The sequence below is a fragment of the Rousettus aegyptiacus genome, unplaced genomic scaffold (genome assembly GCF_014176215.1).
Source record: "Rousettus aegyptiacus isolate mRouAeg1 unplaced genomic scaffold, mRouAeg1.p scaffold_m13_p_5, whole genome shotgun sequence".
NCBI classification, from domain to species: domain Eukaryota; kingdom Metazoa; phylum Chordata; class Mammalia; order Chiroptera; family Pteropodidae; genus Rousettus; species Rousettus aegyptiacus.
In genome coordinates, this window is record NW_023416308.1 from 96635535 (window position 1) to 96656191 (window position 20657).

The following is a 20657-nucleotide window of genomic DNA, read 5'->3' on the forward strand; positions in this document are numbered from 1 at the left end:
AAATATTACTAAAGTGGTGAAGTGACCTTCTTAGTGACTTATACCTAGGGGCACATGATATTGGTTTGTCCCATTAATGGTGATAAATTTGATTGCTTAGTTAAAGGCACATCTGCCAGAATGCCATGGCAAAGTTAATGTAATTAATAAGCAAATTTTTTTAATTGTAATCAATAAGTAATAATAAACTTTTGAGGAGATACTTTGAGACTATGCAAATATACTGTTTCTTAGCAAATTTTACCCAGTAGCTTGAAATTTTTTGTCTGATTTATTACAGTGATCATTGTCAAACTGCTATTTTCTAACTCAATTTTTTCTTTTTTTATTTGTCGATTAATTTATTTTATTACAAATATTAATTTATTTTGTAGATGTTTGAATCAGCTTGTTTACATTTTGAAATGTTTCTTTAGGAAAAATTAAACAGAAAAGGGAAAGAAAAAGAAAAAGTATGCATTTGGATAACAGAATTAATACACACTGGATTTGTCAGCATTTTACTATAACAAAGAGCTCTTTTTCTCCCATTTATGTGTTTATAATTCAGAAACTTAAACCTGGGCACAAGGTATGCTCATTGCTACAAAGGTGTCATATTTCTAGGACTTTTTGAGGGAAACAGCTAGAAAATAAATGTAATATGTACACAAGCATACACACATATATACACATATCTATATCTGTATCTATCTATCTTTCTGTCTGTCTGTCTGTCTGCCTGTCTGTCTGTCTGTGTCTGTCTGTCTGTCTGTCTGTCAATCTATCTATCTAATCTATCTTATATATCTCAAAAAACATGAATTTATACTAACACCTTCAATTCAAATCCAACACCATTTGCTTAATTTTCATCTTCTTCCATATGTTTAACTTCCTTTACTTATTTGTTCAACCCTAGAATACAGAGAACGTAGTTTTAGAAATATTACCCCAAATAAATCTGCAATTTTTTTCTACAAATAAATTTAGCAACTAGGTTTACTGTTCTTTAAATATTTAGTTTGAGAGTATAGAGTGAAAAAATAATGTTCAAAGATCAGCTTTTGAATTAATTTCCACACCCTCATTAAGTGTAGCTATGTATTGATTTGAAGCACAATTAAGTGTCTGTACCCTATTTCAGTTTTTTTCTTACATCTTTGTTGATTTTTTTTTTGAGGATATAAAGTATTAACATGTTTCTGAAGTCAGAATTATACAAAAAGATTAAGAGTATCAAGTCTCTACCTAAAACTATTGTATTTCACTTTCAAGAACTTTGTAAAGGTAATCACAAACTAGTTCCAGTTTATCTTTCATGTGTGTGCCTGTGATGGTTTTTTTTGTTTTTGAAAAAATAGGCAACTATATATGTGACTGTATGTGTGTATATATATATATATATTCATATTTCATCTTTCTTACAAAATAGCTAACTTGAAATATGATACATTTTGCTTTTTTCACTTTGCTTTTGCATTTAACTATATATATTAAAAATCACATCATTTCATTTCTCATTATTTGTTGTAGTTTCACAGTAATTTATTGTGTGGATAAACCATAGTTAATTCAACCAAATTGCTATATATAGGCATTAAAGATACTTCTAATATTTTTTATTTTTGAACAACAGTGCAATCGATTCTCTTGTATACATCTATTTTCATATTGTTGGCAGTGTGTCTACATGGGTAAATGATTAGAAGTTGAATTGCTGTGTCAAATGCATATAAAGTTTTGAAAGATTTGCCAAATTTCCCTCCATAAAGGTTGTGCCAATTTGCATTCCCACCTGCAATGTATGGGAGTGCCTGGTTCCCCAGAGCCTTGCCAACAGAAGGCGTCAAGTTTTATTTTTGCAGTCTGAGAAGTGAGAAATGACATCTGTGTGGTATAAATGTGCATTTCTCTTATTATGAGTGAAACTGAACATCTTTCACATGTTTAGGAGCCATTTTGAATTATTTGTTCATTTATTTGGTCAATTATTATATCAAGTTTTAGGTCTTTTTCCTCTAAATTATAAAAAATAATCATTTTATAGATAGGGCGATAGACAGACATATAGATTTATAATGGATTAATATAGAGAATATTAGTCCTTTGTCTGCGATATATATTACAAATGCTTTCTCATTGTTTTTAACTTATCTTTTGACTTTGTTTATGTAGTTTTTTTCAAGGCAAAGGTTATTCTTGTTATTATTTTAGTTTTACAAAGTTACATTTATTTCATCGCGATTTTGAATCATAGGCAAAATGTCTTTTGCTACATGCAAGTCATAGAGAATTTCACTCAGTCTTCTATTATTTGTCAGGTTTCATTTTTACATATAGTTCTCCTTCCTTTTGAGAGTTTACTTTTGTTTTTAATGTGAGATATAGGGCAAATTTTGTTATATTTTCTATACAAGTATCCAGTTTTTTCAGAACCATTTATAAAATGTTTTAATTTTTTGCTACAGTGATTGAAGATGCCACTTTTATCATATATTATATTTTTCTATGTATTCAGGACCATTTCTAGGCTTACACTCTTCCATTCATCTTCTATTACCACACTGGTTTAGCAGAATTTAGTATTTAATATGGCTAGTGTCACTAATAGCTTTTATTTTCCAGGTTTTCTTTATTTTTTTCCTGTAATGTTTCCATATGAACATAGTAACAAGAAAGTTAGTTGGTATAGTTAATGAGATTGAGGGATAACTTAAGGAGAACTGACGTATTTATGATATTGAGTCATTCTAGTAAACAAAAAGGATGACTTTCTATTTGCTCAGGTCTAGTTGTATGTCTTTCCAGAGAAGTTTAAAGTTTTTATTGTATAAGTTTTACACATTTCTCATTAAGTGTATTCCTAAATGTCTCCTTCTTTGTTTCTATTGTATGTGTGGTCTCCCCTACCATCAAATCCCCTGATTATCATTTTGTTTATGAAGGTCATCAATTTCTTTGTGTTGATTTTATGATAACTACTTAGTAAATTCTTAAACTATGTTAGTTTTGTTATTGATCCTCTAAGATTTTCTTAGAACACTATCATCCCAAAATGGAAAGGGTTTTTCCTCCCCTTTTCAAAGACTTAGGTCTTTATTTGACTTATGTGATTGCACTGCTAACAGTTCTAATAGTGGATATGGTAGTGCATCCTTGCCTTGTCTTGGCCTTAGCAAAATGTTATTAGTGTTTTTCCATTTCCGAGCATCTTAAGATGCTGAGAAATATATTTTATTTTACTAAAAAAATATTCATGAAACCCCCTAATTGAGTATGTTTCTGAACTTAAAATCAGCAATGAGTACAGAATGTCAAAGTTTTGTTTTTTTTTTTTTGTTCTCTAGCATCTGTGGACATCTCCATATTATGTCTATAATTTTCTTTTTGTACCGTCTTTACCAGATTATTAAAGATGCCATAGAATGTCCTGTGTATTCACTTAGGCCTAGTTAACCTTCTTTCTTTTAGAGAAATTAGTAAATTTGGGACAATAGACATTCCCAATATATTATCCATTTCATTTATACAATTAAAAATGCATGTCAGTATCCCCTTCATGATCTGTAGGGACTACAGCAAAAACACAAATGGAGGTCCACATAATATATCTAAATGTTTCAAAGCTTTAAACCAAGCAAACAAACTGTAAAACACACACACACACACACACACACACACACACACACACACACGTTATCCTTCTGCCTTCAAAAATATCTCTATAAGGCCAAATTTGATTTTAGAATCTCATATTCCTCACTTTTACTCTAAATCATAATGGCATAGAAAGAGGTGATAGCAGACTCTTGATCATTTCCTCTGTTCCTGGCCATGCATAGCAGATGTATGTGTGTACATCTGAGACCACATGACCAAATTATGCTACATTCTCCTGTTCCTCACTGTACCCACAAAGAGCTGTCTTTTTCCTATTCCTTATGCAATTTATCCTTAAGTGTACTGGCTAGAGAAAGAGGTTCCCAGACTCTGGAAATGAGTTTAGGTTCATTTGAATGTGAAAGCTAGAGTGCAAGGTACCCAGGCCATGGTCAAAAAGGGCTAACGCGGGTTTAAGTCCACATGGCCCTATGAAATACATGTTTCTCGAACAGAGGTGTGTGAGAGGAAGGTCAGGGTGATCCTATAAAGGGCTGTCCTTCCTTGGTCTAAAGACAAAAGTGTTAAAGAGTAAAGCAAAACATTTTAGTCTGTCGAATTTGTGTTTTCTGTGTGTGTGTGTGTGTGTGTGTGTGTGTGTGTGTGTGTGTGTTGCGAGGTAAATGAGAATGTAAACAATGAGATAATCTTTTTATTACTAGTAGTAAAAGTCTTTGAAAAGCAATTTGACTACATATATATTCATATATAAATATTTATTTACCTAGTAATTATACGTTTGGAAATCTAAGTTTAGAAAATAATGTTAAAGATCTAAAAGCATTTAGTTTTGGATATTATCACTACAGAATTATATATGATGACCAAAAATGGAAAACAGCACAAGCCCAACACTAAAAGATTAGCTGAGCAAATTATGATATTTTCATCAGTTAGGAAACTATTTAGGCATTAAAATTTTTATTTGAAAACTATATAATCCCATAGGATAATGTTTATGGCATAATATTAAGTGAAAAGTAATATACACATTATATATAATTATGTATACAATTTGATTTAAACTGGGTTAAAATAATCTTTTCATAGAAATGAAGGAAAGGAGAAAATTAATTTTGCACAGTGTATCAGTAATTCAAGGCAAAAAATTTTTTCATCAATGTTTGTGTTTGAGTATTTTGGGAGAATGAATTATATTCCCTAATAGCTTTTCTGAGTTTTCAGATTTGCTTTCCTCGGAATTTATTACTATTGTAATGAATAGAAATATGATAAGAAGGTCAGACTCACTTATCTCTATGGTACTTTGCAACTCTATCATGGAAATGTTTTTATCCCTGAACAATCAAGAGCTTGCTATATTCCGGTATTATAACATAAAAAGTCAAAATTGAAATGTTAATTTCTTGCAGAACCCCATATGTAAGTATTGTATTAATATAATCAACTAATGGGAAAAACGCTTGTCCAAATAAGGATTCTTACACTGACTCACTGGATGAAAGCTCAAACATTAAGAAATGCTAAACTAGAGAAAAGATGGTGACATGACTGGTAACAATGAATTTTGGGGCCTCAAAATTATAACACTAGCTATGAGTTTGAAATAAGAAGAAAAACATTCCTCATAAGAAAAATAACTGGAAATTAAATATATTGACAAATAGTTAGATTTAAGAATCACATGATTAATAAAATATTATTGTTTAATATGAGACAAGTATTTTACATTATGGTAGGATTTGTCCTTATAATCTTAAACTTGATTTACTTATACAAAATAGTAAAAAATAACTACCACATATTTTTACTATGGATGTTAAATAAAATAATGCTTCTAAAGCACTTAACCAAATGTTTGACATCTGTGGGTGTTCAATTATCATAGCCCCCTTTATAACCACAGTAACTTGGGAATAAAATTCCCTCCTTAAGAATCAATGCTGAGCTTTAAAACTGATGCCTCAGTATGCTAAGCAGTGAGAAAGATCTAAAACAAGAAAAGCAATTTCTAACTCCAGTCTCTCTCTCTCTTTTTTTTTTTTTTTTTTTTTTTTTTTGCTGTACTGTCCTAAACACCCCTTCCCAGAGTTCTGTTGTACATCAGGCAGGAGTGTGACAGTGAATCATCCCCTAGGCTGCAATTTCTTCGTGGAGATGCTTCCAGATGCTGATATTACCTGGGTGTTGCACAGTTAGAAAAACGAGGAGCAAAAGCAATGCTGCCATGCTTTAGCCAAAGCTAATTAGACTCTTCTAGACTCTCAGATACAGAAACCCTGACCAATCTATGAGACCATGGCTCCCAAGGTGCTTTTCTGGACATTAACACCACTTTAAGGAACTCCGTGGGAATCCCCTTGGGTGTCCTTAGAACATATGGTGTGTGAACTGAAACAAAGAGCAGCTGTGGCCCTTATTTGTTCTGTGGCCTTACATAAGTCACTTAGCTTCTTTAAGTCTCACTTGGAAAACTGGAACAAAATCTCCTGTCCTGACTACTGTAAAGGGTTATATGAGGGTCGAATGAAATAATGTGTCTAAAAATGCTACTGGGAAAACAATGTAATGCTCTTTAACTACCATTATTATCTTGAGAGGCAAAGAGATTACACCTTTAAAGGCTTTTAAATAACATTAAGAAATATGGCCTTGCAAACACATCCAATAGTAAACTAGTAGGGTCAGCGAGTGAACCTGCTAAGACTGATAAGGACATAATTAAAAAGCTTTGGAAATCACAGGCTCTGCTTTGAGTTTTCCTCTGCTGGCATTGTCCTTTATTCCTTGTATTATTTAAATTCAACTCCTGAAGACCTAATTTTATTTTTCTAACTGGTGTTATATCCTGAAAATGCCTCCAACTATAGACAGAAGAAAAATATTGGATCGTGAAGATGAACAAGAAGGGAGAAGAAGATAAAGAGGAGACAGAGAGTTCTGCATAATGCTCCAAGAGGTCCATTCTGACTTCACCCATCCCTATATTTTAGATCTCAGAAACCAGTGATCCCTTAATCGAACATCATGGATCCCATTGTGATATTTTCTCTTTAGCCTAGTGGTATATTTGCATGTTTACTGGTTATTTATCATTCACTGAAAGTTTCAAGGACAAATAAATATACTATAAATTTGGGAATAACTTACAAAGTTATAAAATATTACCTCTTGACAGCGAAATATTTTACAATGATATTGTGCCTGGTAGGCAGGGCTGTCAGTATAACATAAAGATTAAAAATCCTCAACTGACAGTGAATTTTTATATATCGCCAAGGACAGAAGCATAAAAGGTCATTTTAAGTAAAGTGGTATCTGCAGAAAGTGGTGCAGCAAAATACCTGTGGATGGCCAGCTGAAGTAAGAATGAGAGCAGCCAAGTACGAGGGGACTTCTGCACGGCAAAGGTCACAGATGCTGTTACAGGAATGAACCACAGAAGATGGCAAGCTGTATTCACAAGAAGCTGTCCATGTAGAAAGAAAATGAATTCTAAGAAATTGCAATGAGAGCCCTTGTCTCTGATTTTCACAAAGCTCCAACAATCATCAGATCACTACTGACTTAGTAGCAGTACTGGGAAGCAGAATGATCCCACAGGAGTTTAACCTTTTCTTATAATTGCACTAAAACGAGCAATGCTTAAAGACCTGGTTCCCCAATCTACAGATGAAGAAACTGAGGTTAAGTCATAGAGCAAGCAAGCATTGACGTCATTTGAGTGCAAATCCAAGTCACTTGAGCTCCAAAATCAATTATCTTAATCAACTTATTTTACATGTATAGTTTCCAATTTATAACAAAGTGAGAGCTAGTAAGTAAAACAGAAGTATGCAACATTGGAAAGTTACCCAACTTTTCTTGATGTTAGATTTTTTTTTTTCTGATTTTCAAATTAATGGTAACACCTAAGGGATGATACTATTCAGTAATGAAGGCAAAAAAAAAAAATTCTGCATGCTTTGAGCATTATATTAATATCATTCAATAATAATTTATTTCCAGGGCCTAAAACATTGTAGAAATTCAGCAAATTTTGCTAACTTAAATCAGTCAAATATCTCCAAGTATTCAAGTGTCTTCCAGGCATAAATGAATTAATTCCAAACAGGCACCATGCTAAGAACTGGTAAAAACAAAAACAGAACATAGTACACTGGAAGATAAATCAACAGGGATGGTAGAGAAGACAGGAGACATATATGCCCGCATTGAGTCATCATTCTCAGTATCAAATTCTGGTACTTAAGAGGGAGGAAATTAAAACTGTCAGAAATGTTTTAGTGCCTTAAGACTGTCAAAGATAAGTGAATCATCTGTGAAAAATATAAATAAAATAAGTATTTTATTATCTAATAAGTGTGAAAAAACTACATTGTTTTTTAAAATATATTTCTTTGGCTAATTTTATTTGTTTATTTGTTAGAAATTATGTTTGGAAACAAGGATAAATAAGACAAATATGATTCCTGTCCTAACTAAGCTTATAGTCTAGTGGAAGATATAGACAAATAATAAACACAATTTTTACAATTTATGATCTTGAAAAGTGCCATGAAGTAAAGGAAGAAAATTTGGGGCAGCATTGGTATTTCAGATAGGCTGTTTACAGGTAAACTTTTTGAACATGAGACTAGACTAAGAGGATCGTTATTAATTGTTGGTTACTTTCAAACTCCTGCTATGAAGGAGGAGCTCAACATCCTTAACTTTTGAATAAGTTCAACTTTTGTTTTTAAGATAATAGAAAGGATTTATTTTCCCAAGAGTTGGTTATTTTTAGTGCTAAAGAGTTCAAATGTAGTTCAAAATGCCAACCTGATACATTTTGACTGGGAAAATACAGCAAAGCATAATTTCCAATAATTAATTGTATCATCTGAGATACATGACAGCAGGTTTTGCTGGTATAAGAATTATATGTGATAGAATTCATGCTGCAAGTATAAAATAAAGAGACCAATTTATGCTTAATAAGAATAATTACGAAGAGAATACAACTGTGGTTCAATGGAAAGATGTATAGAATAATCGGAAAAACTTAAGTAAATCATATTATCTCATTGAGCCTCATTTTTCTTATCTGAAAAAAAAATGTGGGTAATAAAAGTTGGGAGCAAATATTTCTTCATAACTTCTGATATTTCCCTCCAGGTGAAGAGAACATGGGGTAACAATTCTGATGTCTTTCTGCCCTATTTGTTCTGCTCCAGAAAAATTGGAATGACTTCATTGGAATTGTAAATTTATGGAGAATAACCTGGACTTGCTCTTTTCAGCTCCTCTTTTCTTTTCTGGAAGGAGTTGGGAAGGGGGCAGGCCCACCCATGGGGAGAACCTGCTGAGGAGCTGATTGACAGGTGGATAAGTCAGTCAGTATTAAGAAACTTGACAGTATTCTTTAAGGTCAATAAGTAAGACAATAGGATATAATGTGCAGACTTGCTTCGAATTTTCATTTTTTAACATTTCACATTCTGGTGAGGAAGAAAAGTTCTATTTAAACTCTCAGGAGTAACAATTTGTTATTTACAGTTCTTTTACGAGAATCAAATGTGATGATGAATATAAAACTGTCACACAAATTCAAATCTGCATGTAGATCTGTACATTCTTTTATTCCAGCAATATACTTTATTATTAAAACTTAATCTTCAAAAGTAAAAATAACAGTGGAAGCATAAGATTAAGCCTGAGAAATTTTTAAGCATTCCTGGGGCACTTCCAGAATGCCTTGGCTTCAGGTAAAACACTCTACATTTCTATTTATCTTTGAAGGGCTTGTTCCCACCTCTCAGGTAATGTTCTCTCTTATGAGTTGGATTTATCTCCCCCAGAAAAACAATGTTGAAGTCCTAACCCCTGGTAGCTGTGAATATGATCTTTTTTGAAAAGAGGATCTTTGCAGATATACTCAGGTTATAATGAGGACATACTGGAGTAGGAGGAGCCCTTAAGCCAATATGGATGGTGTCCTGATAAGAGAGAAGAGTCACAGAGACAGGGACACACAGGAAGAAGACAGCCATTTATGATGGGGGCAGAGGTTGTAGTCTTCCATCTACAAGCCAAGGAACACCAAAGCTTTCTGGCAAATGCCAGAAATCAGAAAAAACAAAAAAGGATTCTCACTCATAGATTTCAGAAGGTACATGGCCCTGTCAATACTTTGATTTTAGACTTGTATCCTCCAGAACTGTAAGACAAAAAATTGCTGTTGTTTTAAGCCACCTGATTGCAGTACTTTGTTATGGAAATCCTAGGAAATGAATACAATCTCCACACCTTGTATAAGAAAACCCAGGCTTCACTTTCAATGCTCCATTGGAAAGACATTATCATTGTAAGAACTGTTGTACAGCCTGGTACTACTCAGCCTTGGAGAACGCAACCAAGACTATGTCCCAGTTGACTCACTCCACTTTCTCAGATGCTGTTGAACTCAATTCTACCTCAAACAGTTTGCCCAGACCACTGTTTGTAAAGTAATCTTGTGCCCAAGGGTTGTGTAGACAGAGGAATCATGGAGGTCAGGTGGATGGCCAAGAGGAATATGAGTGTGCTGACTCAAAATTAGGAGAGACTCAAAGGGAATGTTAATAATATGTTCATCATTTAGTATAAAGTAGTCTTGATTTTGTGGTTTACCACAGTAATTATTTCAGAGACATTTTTTAAATGTGTTTTATTCTCTTAAGATTGTGGTGAAAAAAGCATTTAACTATCAGCCTGCAAACTGACCTTTGTCATCTTGTAAAAGATAGGCTAAATAATTTTACATGTTACACTTCCTCCCACTTTCTAGAAAAAAAAAATGAGGTTCAGCTGCAGATAGAATGACCAGAACAGCAGAAGAATAGTGAATGTCCCTCTTCAGAGTTGATTTCCTAGGGTCAGCAACAGCTCCAGGCATGAACATAGTAAGTAGGCAACAGAATTGATTCAATAGATGTTTCAGTATTGTATAGCAAAGTGATAAGGATGCATATCTAAAAATATATCTTTTTTAAAGGCAGCCAGATATAGTGATTAAGAACAAAAATTTTGAAGCCAATATGGTGTTTTCGAATCCTGGCTTCATTTCTTAAAAGCTGTGTGACTTAGGTCATGTTTTTATATGTATGTGGGCCTCAGTTTCCTCACCCCTAACAAAAAGATAATTACAGTGCTTACTCTTATAGAGCCATTATGAGAATTAAAGTGTTTAGAACAGCAACTGCAACAAATGCTATATATATATATATTAAAATTAATCCCTGAGAATAACATTATTCATGGGATGATAAGCATATAAATTATTTTCTTAGAGATACTTGAATCGAAATATACCTGTTTTTTTTTTTTTTTTTTTTTTTTTTCTTGCTCAGGTCACACAGTGAGATGGGGGCAGAGAGAGGGGTATAACTTCCAACTCTTAATGACTATTCTAGATCTTTAGCCATCTTGCACCCTCGATATTTGTTAGTCATGAAGAGATGCCATCGGCTCTTCTCTTTCTTTCCTCTCAGGCTGGGAGTTTCTCAGTTTGGCAAATTTGAGAATTTAAAAGCAATTTCTTGGGGTTTCAAAGCCTTTCTAGTCCCAGAAGGTAAGAGCAAGGAGGACAGTACTCTTTAGAGCTTTTGAGTTAAAGCTTTATATCCTAAAGGCCATGGTCAAGATATAAACTCTTTACTATACTGGGGCACTGAATAATTTATCTGAAAAAGGATTAATCAATAATGGGACCAGGTCAAGTAAATTGAAATGAGATAATCAGCTTTTGGAAAATGTCACTGGTAGCAGAAGAGTTGGAGGAGCGGGATGTGAGCAGTTTACTAAGAAATCACTAGAAGCCAGCCCACAGAGCAAGAGAAAGAGTAACAATGCACATGGTACCTACATATCATGGAATGTAGTTTTTCTTTCTTCAAGAATAGTATTATTTGGAAAGAGAAGGATAATGATGGAGGAACAAGAAGGACGAAGAGAAGATGGAAGGCAATGTTCATTGGTACTATGCACAGGTACTGTTTTGGCATTTTCTTCACAGTTACCCTGTGAGCTACTGTTTTTAACTCAACTTTCTCATAGGGAAACTGAGTCTTACTAATTAGCTAAGAAGAGGCAGGGCTAGAACCGAATGAAATACAGGGCCATTCTATGGGGTCCAGAGTCCTTCTGTCACAACGCCTGGCTTCCTCTCTGTTGTAATAACATTTTTCTTTTCTCTCACTTGCTGAACCTGATTGAATGGATTTTCATTATGAAGCACTTTTCTCTTACCACTTTCCTGCCAAAAATCCATCACCCCAGATTAGAAGGTACTTGATTGCAAGTCAAAGAGAAGAGAAATTGCTCTTCTTTAGTTAACTATATTTAGCACAAATTAACTGACTAGCAGGTATATCTTAAATGATGCTGGCACTATTCATGGGGCCTGGACTACTACTGAAAATACAGATGTTAATTGTGCTGACAGCACTCAGAACAACTTTAACTTTCAACTCATTCTAATTGAAAGCTAGACTATAGGGCCTTGTTTCATGTGAATTTGTATGAACCAGATGATTGTCTTAAATTCTTAGACTTATGATCACACTCTGTGTTTAACATGTTCGTTTCCCTGAATAGCTCGATTGCTTGAAAATTCAGTTTATCCATGTTTACTGAAAAGAGAGAAAGAGGTCACTAAACATAGTATTAGAATCCACTCGGGAGACTCACTTATACTGAAAAACAAAATTATACAAAAATTCATGAATGAAAGAAAATATGATTTTTTTCTATTTCACACTCTCCACATGACCCAAATAACCCAAAACAAAAGAGAAAAGGTAAGGGTGGGTTTGTGGCTGAGGGTGAAGACATTTACATTCAAACTTAAAAATTTTTATGACCAAAATGAACATTATTTTTACTGATAATGGTAATTAAAACAGGAATAAATTTTTTAGGTTCATAAATTTTAATATATGTAGCCATGAAATTTTCCTTGAACTTTCAATGGCTACCAGATGCTTTTGTTAATGATGGTAGTTAGGGGTTCTTTAGAGTGCATGGCCTTATAAATAATGTCGTGTTTTGCTTTTGTGTGTTTGAAAAAAATATCTTCTTCTATCCATCTGTAATTTCTATCTCTACTCTCAGGCACCAAAAGATAACATTTATTAATTGACAGTAATTGGTACTGAATATGTACACAGCAGAATGAAAGAGATAAGAATATGAAACACTTAAAAAAGTTATTTAATGTTAGCTTGCACGTCAGTTCTGGTTCTCTCTTATTAGTGAATAAATGACTTTTGGCATGTAATTTATATCTGTAAGCAGCAACTTCTTCAACTCATAAGAAAATAAAAAAGAGAAAAATAATAGCAGTCTTTCTTAAAAGAACATCTATGAAGAGCAAATAAAATAACATTGGTAGTTGTTCAGCATAGTTTCAGCCATATAATGCTCAAGATATGATATCTTTTAAAAATAATTATTATGGGCAAAATTAAAAAGAACTACTAATTTCATATTGTTCCATTCTTTTCTGTATAACAATTGACTAGATATATAATTAAACATTTTTTTCTTTTATTTGTGGTATTTTTCGATATATTTCCTTAACATTTTTTATATACTGTTTTTGTTGATATAACTGTACTTATTTTATTTATGATATTTTGCTTCCTGCTTTTTGAATGTAGTGTTCTGTCAGAAACACATTTACATATTATCTGTGCTCTGTGGCTAAATTGTATTTCATGCAGTATGGATATCGGATATTGGATAATTACATTTCAACCACAGGATGTGGTAACCAAGTTATGAAATTTATAAATCTTAAAGCTTCATTCATTCCCTACCCAACTCAGTTCTGCTATCTTTTAAAACTATCCACTTATGCTTCCCAACAGATGAACCCCTCCTTTAGACCATTTTTACTTCCTTTATTTCACCTGATGATAACAACTGCTTTACTGAGCTCCCTACCTCAGATCTTGCCCACTTTAGTTCAATCATCCCTTACCCTGTAAACAAAGTAAATTTCAAATATAACTATTGTTTTTTTTTTTTTTTTTTTTGTTTCTCAGCGCTTTTCCATTTTGGATTTCAAAAAATGCACTTAAACTCACCGATCTCAAGGAAAAAAGTCCAAAGTCCTTGAGGATTTTGCAAAGCCTGTAAGATCTGGCTGTCCTTTAAATGTATTGTTTCTAAGTATAAATGAATATGATTCTTTGTAGAACTTAATTTTTTTAAAGAACTGGATTAAAATAATTCAAAGTTAACATGAATTATTTTAATCCAGTTCTTTAAAAAAATCATCAAATATCCAAGAACATTTAAGAAAATAAAGAATACTAAAGAAGGATGCGCTTTTTGATACTACATGAACTAGATGATTGCCTTAAATTCAAAATTGTGTGATATTGGCTCAGAAATAGATTAATAGACTATTGTAACAAAACCAGAATCAACAAATAGAATAAAGTAGATATGAAAACAATATGCAACCAAGATGGCAGTTTAAATCACAGAAAGAAAGAAGATTTATTTAATAAATTCAACTAGAATAAATAACTTCTTATTAGAAAGAAAAATAAAACTTAATTTTCTTCTTCATATCATATACAAAATTTAAAAACCACATACAATGATTAGTAAATGCAAAAATAAATAATTAAAATAATTTAAGCCAAAGCAGAACTGCATAGTCTGTAGAAAATAGACTTTGTGTATAACTTATGGGTGGGGGACATTTTTGACTATGACAATACAACTAGAACCAAGACATATGGATGTTTATAAATGTAACTTTATAGTGCAAAATAAACATTATAACAGTTGTAAAATAAATAATGGCATTAAAAAATATTTACAATAAAATATACAACAAAAATTTATTATACTTATTATTTGAAAAACTTCATCTACCCATTCAAAAAAAAAATCAAACAACCTTATAATAAAGTTGTCAACTGGATACAAATAAGCAACTTTCAGAAGAGGAGCTGAAAATGTCCAGAAAATATGTACAAAGGTGCTCAACCACAAGTATAGAGAATTAAAAATAAAGCAACAATTAAATATAGTTTTATCAGGTTAGTAATAATTATAAAGAGTAGTAATATACACTACTTGCAACAATGTGGACAAACATTTTCCCAGTAGGTTGACTCTGGGAATGTGAATTGTAAAATTTTGCCAAAGTCGTCTGTTTATGGCTGGTCAAATTAATATTGCAGAATATAACAACAAAACAATCTCATTTATGGAATACTTTTCTATGGTACATAGGCAGAAGTAATGAGATTTTTATATATGAAATGAGGGATTATATATAGGTAACAGATACAGAACAAGCACATGTATGTTTGTAGTGGAAAAAAAATATAGCTGAAAAACATGCTCGTAAAGCTGAAAAGATGTGGAGAAAACATTGAGCATGTGAATATATGAAAAAAGAGAGAGAATACAAAATAAACAAAATAATTTAAGAAAAAAATCCCAGAACTGAACAATTAAAAGGACACATCAAGTGCTCAGCTCAATGGCTGAAAAACCAGTCCATATCAAGACCTATCATTGTGAAATCTCATAACACTGGATACAAAGAAAAAATCCTCTAAGTTTACAGGGGCAGTGGGGGAGAGAGATAGAAGGACAATTTTCAAAATTCTAAAGTAAATTTTTCCAACTATAGAATTTTATTACCAGGCCAAAAAAACAAACAAACAAAAAACAGGGTAAAGACATTTTCAGAAAAGCAAAAGTTCAAAATGTGTACCATCTATGCATCTGTCTCAAGAAGTTATTGAAAGTCTCGCTCTAGCCAAAAGATAAACAGAACCAATAAAGAGGCCATTACATGATAAAGGTAACTGGAGATCCAGTACAAAGAGAGCTTAATGAGATATCTCAGAGTAACAGCAGAGTGTACTTTAGAGCAGTGTGACTGGAGAAGTACAGGTGCATACTGAGGGCTGTCATCGCTCATATTTTTTAAAATACTTTTTTAGAGCAGTTTTAGCTTTGCAAAAAAATTAAGAGGAAGATACAGAGATTTACCATATACCTCCTACCCCTGCACATGCACAGATTCCCAATTATCAACATCGCTCACCAGAGCTGTGTGCTTGTTACATTTGTTGTACGTTCGTTACCAAGGATGAACCTACATAGACACAATGATCACTCAAAGTCCTTAGTTTACCTTAAAGTCACTCTTGGTGTTGTTCATTCTGTGGGTTTGTACAAATGTGTAATGTCATTTTTCCATCTTTATAATATTGCACAGGTTTTCACTGTCCTAAAATTCCTCTGTGCTCCACCTATTCATCCCTCCCCTCTCCCCACCTTCTGGTAATCACAGATCTTTTTACAATCTCCAGAGTTTTGCCGTTTTCCAGAATGTCATACGGTTGGAATCATATAGTATGTAGCCTTTTCAGATTAGCTTCGTTCACTGAGTAATATGTACTTAAGGCCCCCTCCTTGTCTTTTCATGGCTTGATAACTCATTTGTTTTCAGCACTGGATAATATTCCATTGTTTGGATGTACCACGGTTTATTTATCCATTCACATACTGAAGCACCTTTTGGTTGCTTCCAAGTTTTGGCAATTTATGAACAAAGCTGCTACAAACATCCATGTGCAGGTTCTTGCATGGACTCATATCATTTTTCAAACTTAATGACAGCGCATCAAAGTGATCTTCGCCTAGGTCCTTTTCTACACTTGGCTTGTGTTCAGCACATGTGGATAGAGCCGTGCTTTCTACTCTAAGCCCTCCTTCCTGGATTGGTCATGGGCACTCCTTTCACCCAGCAGAACTGTTTTGTATTTATCTTTTTGCAAAAATTTTGATATTATAGTTGGTATACAATATTATATTAGTTTCAGTTTTACAACATAGTGATTAGACATTTATATATTTTCGGAAGTGATCACCTTGATAACTCTAGTACCCACCTGGCATTGAATATAATTACATTATTGACTGTATTTCCTATGCTGTATATATTTATGTTTCTAATGATTTTCGAAAGAAAGCCAAAAAAGGTTACAAGTTGAAAATGCTGAGCAGTCCACCCTCCCTTCTCATATTCCTTCTCAGTATCCAGTACCTGGCCCACACCACTGACCTGCCTCAGCAAGCCACATGTTCCTAGGTCTCTCTCAGGACTCTTGCAAGAGTTAGTGATAACAAATTACCAAGGAAACTGAAGCCAGACACTGAAGTCACCATTTTAAAATCTTGTTTCAGCTGAACTGATAAACTGTCTTTGAACAGCATCCTGTGAGGAAACAAGATCAGTAAAGTGAGTTACGATAAAGTACATACTGGAAAGAAAAAGAGGATTACTCTCAAGAGCTTGGAGCCCAATAAAGCCTGGTCTCCAACAATGCTATTGTAGCATCTTCATTTACAGAGGCAGCCAACATCCTCTGAGGCTTCTCTGATGGGTGGGGCTGTGCTCACTATCCTGCATAGCAAAGGAGTCTCTCTACCCACCTCATGGCTATTTCTGTATCGCTTATTATAAATAGATCCTTTGCAAAGTAGTGTCTGTTACACATTTTCACTATCTCCTTAACCATCTCATACAAAATTATGCATACCGCAGTACTGAAGAGTTGTATCTTGAAATGGACCGAATTCACCATTTTATCTCAGATAATACCTAATTTTAATCTCTGGCCTTCAGTGTTGCCACTGTGCACAAACAAGCAGGAAGACAAAGAAGCTCAGAAGCCTCTTAAGTAACAGCATTATTCTCTCTGGAATTCTGTTACATGCGATGAGAAGCTATTGTAAATTTTGAAGGTTTTGTAATTATTGTTATTAACACTTTGTTTAGCATTTTATCAAATTTTAAGATAGCAAAATTTTATCATTTTCTCCCATATTTTAATCAAGGATATTGCGACATTAAAAAAAAAATTGCCAAATAGTGCTGTCACTGCCTTCGTGGACAATATTGTTCTATATAATGCACAATTTTTCTATTGTGAAGAACCCTTGAATCTAAAAAAAAAAAAAGTCAAACTCATAGAAACAGAGAGTACAATGATGGTTCCCAGGGGCTGGGGGGTAGAGGAAATGGGAAGATGCTGGTCAAAGGGTACAAAAGTTGAGTTATAACATGATAAATTCTGAGGAGCTAACGTGTGGCATAGTATCTAGAGTTAATCATACTGTACTAAGATACTTGAAATTTTATAAAATTAAAATTTCCAAAAAGAAAAAATGTAGCTAGGTGCGGTGATAATATATGCTAATTGACTTGATATGGTAATCATTTCATAATGTATGTGTTCATCAAATAGTATTGTACACTTTGAATATATATAATTTTATTTGTCAATGAGATCTCAATAAATATTAACAAAAGACTTTCAAAACCTCATATACATTTTAGAATCTAAATAGTTTTTTTACGACAAGAAATGATTTGAGGAAAAAGTCTTCATGCTATCATTGAAGGACATAACTTTGTGGTGTCTTCTTCCTAGCAAACGGCTACAAGTTGACAAAGTTAGAACTTGAACCCAAAAATTCTGACTCCAAATCAAATGCTTTTTCTGCACTACTCAGCTTCTGTTTATGCAGCAATTCATCTATCTGCCAGGAAAGAAGTTTCCTGCCTGCTTCTGAGCTGGTGAATGCCATTTAATTATTTGTTCATTCAAAAAATATTTGTTGAACTTCTACTATATTTCGGGTGTTAAATAAGACCCATATGGTGCTTGCCCCTCCTGACACTTTACTGTCTGGTGGGGGCAAAATATGTGAAATTAAAAAGTAATATAAATAATTCTTTAGTTATAAATTTAATAAATTGTTTTGAAACAGAAATGTAGGCTTCATGAGTGTGTGCAAAAGGGAAGTTAACTTCATTTAGGATGGTAAGACTCCTCAAGGAGTATTGATGTTAAGACTTTAATGAGAAGTAGGTATTTTTAGGAAGTTAGGATTGCTAGGAACTAAATGTTTGAATTCACAATTCATATATTGGAATTCTAACCCGCAATGTGATGGTATTAGGAGGTGGAGCCTCTGGGAGGTGATTGGGTCATGAGGGTGGAGCTCTCATGAGTGGGATTAGTGTCCTTATAAAAGAGACCTCAAAGAATTCTCTTGGCCCTTCTGACATATGAGGACACAGGGAGAAGACAGACATCAATGAACAAAGAAACACGCCCTCACCACACACAGAACCTGCTGGCATCTTGATCTCAGACATTCCAGCCTTCAGAACTGTGAGAAATAAATTTCTGTTGTTTATAAGTCACCCAGTCTATGATGTTCTGTTGCAAACTCAGAGAGGGATGAACAGAATCTGTTCAGGAAGAACAAATGACTTTCCTACAAGAGTCTCATACAGTAGAGGACATCTTTGTACATTAGGAGAAAAAAAAAGGAAGTCAAATGTTGGTGGACTATAAAGAGTGAGGGGGTAGGCCATACTCGTAAGCTGAAGAAAAGCCCTGCTCCACATCTGTCTTAAGAGAGACACTCTTATCTATTGCTCCATGATGTTTTCCTGCTTCCCAGTACCCAGGAGCAGTGATTACCTGAAATAGCTATTTCCCCTCAGAGCAGAGAGGCATTTTAAATTTCATATAGAATTCACATTGTGCCATTGCAAAGATCCCTGTGTGCTTGTCTATTGTGGTACCTAGAGATGGAGAAATGAGAAAAGATAAATAACCTATCTATAAGATTTGGAACACTGTGTAACACTGAATTTTCTCTGTATTTCCATAGAGAGAGGATTCAAAAAGGAATAAAAATGAAGCTACAGTCCAAAAAAGTAGCGGGGGGTGGGGGGGAGATACACAATTTAAATTAGAAAGTTTTAAACTATTCACTTTATAACCTGGCCAAGAACTGAAGTCCCAGTAGTTCTAACAATCAGGGAATTGCACAAGCGCCAGCTGCTGAGGGGGAGGAAAGTTTTTTTCCTTTCCTTTTTTTTTTTTTTTTTTTCCTTATAGTAAAACCATGGACCTTAGCTTTTGTGCCTTTATCTCCTGGTTAGTTTCCTCTGTATTTGGGGACCAGAAATTTTTGACTCTAATGAAGTTACTTTTTATTGACACTACCTGTTCTCTGAAGTCTAATGTCTATGACTTTCTATATCTAGCACTCGTTCTCTTCACTATCAGGAATTCTAGAAAGACATGACAATTTTCTCCTGAGGATCCCATTTCTTATATATTTCTAACCAGTTACTTCTTCTTTTTTGTTTAGGACTAATTTCAGTGAAAGAATTGCATGTATATATTTCTATATCTTTAAACTTCATTGTCCTAATTCCACAAAAGGACTATTTATAATCTAATTATGAAAAATTAATGGTGGTGCAAATGTCAGCTCAGCAAAGGATACTGTTTGACACATGATTGCATAGTCATCTATTAATTGAATGAGAAAAGTGTCTATGCTGGTACTTATCAATAGCAACATTCTCATCCCTATTAGTACCATATATATTAAAGGCAGAAGAATGCTCTGAAATAGTTTATGAGTGAACATTGCATATAATATATCCATCAAGAACATTGAAAATTGACACAAAGCTAGGGAGAGCTGATAATGCCAGTCTTTAGCATATACCATTCATCTTCATTAAACAATATGGAAGGCCAAGCTAAGGGCTAAGATTAGCCTCCATTATCAATAGCAAATGCAGGGAACACGATAATCCCCACAAAACTCACCTGTATAGATGGATCCTTCCATTGTTATGCTAACTTTTGCACTCCACAAATGTCTTAGTTGATCAAGACATTAGCTCAGAACTGGATTTTCCAATGTCAGAAACATTTCTGAATATATTAGTTTATGGCCACTTTGTAGTCTCTGTCGAAATAACCTAACATTTACTTAACCCTTACTACAGTATGCGCTAAGCAAGTCTTTCTTAATGTGTAGAACCCTTACCTCACATAATATACTGCCTGGTTTTAAGTAGCGTGTATCTATACATAAAAAAAAAAATCTAAGGATTGCTTATTTTAATGTATATTAGAAAATAGAAGTGACATTCTAAATTTAGGATTTAATGC

At 33.6% G+C, this 20657-nt stretch overlaps 1 protein-coding gene and 1 long non-coding RNA gene across 4 annotated transcripts in view; one reads left to right on the plus strand and one right to left on the minus strand.

Moving 5' to 3' along the window:
• The window catches only part of LOC118602771, a 594064-nt gene extending 587753 nt beyond the window's left edge, over positions 1-6311 (plus strand). The window contains exon 4 of the long non-coding RNA XR_004950749.1: positions 5693-6311. This is a non-coding gene — a long non-coding RNA (uncharacterized LOC118602771). The remainder of the gene's footprint in view (positions 1-5692) is intronic.
• Positions 1-20657, minus strand: part of KCNA4 (potassium voltage-gated channel subfamily A member 4) — a 434546-nt gene that overhangs the window by 72571 nt on the left and 341318 nt on the right. The window lies entirely within an intron of this gene.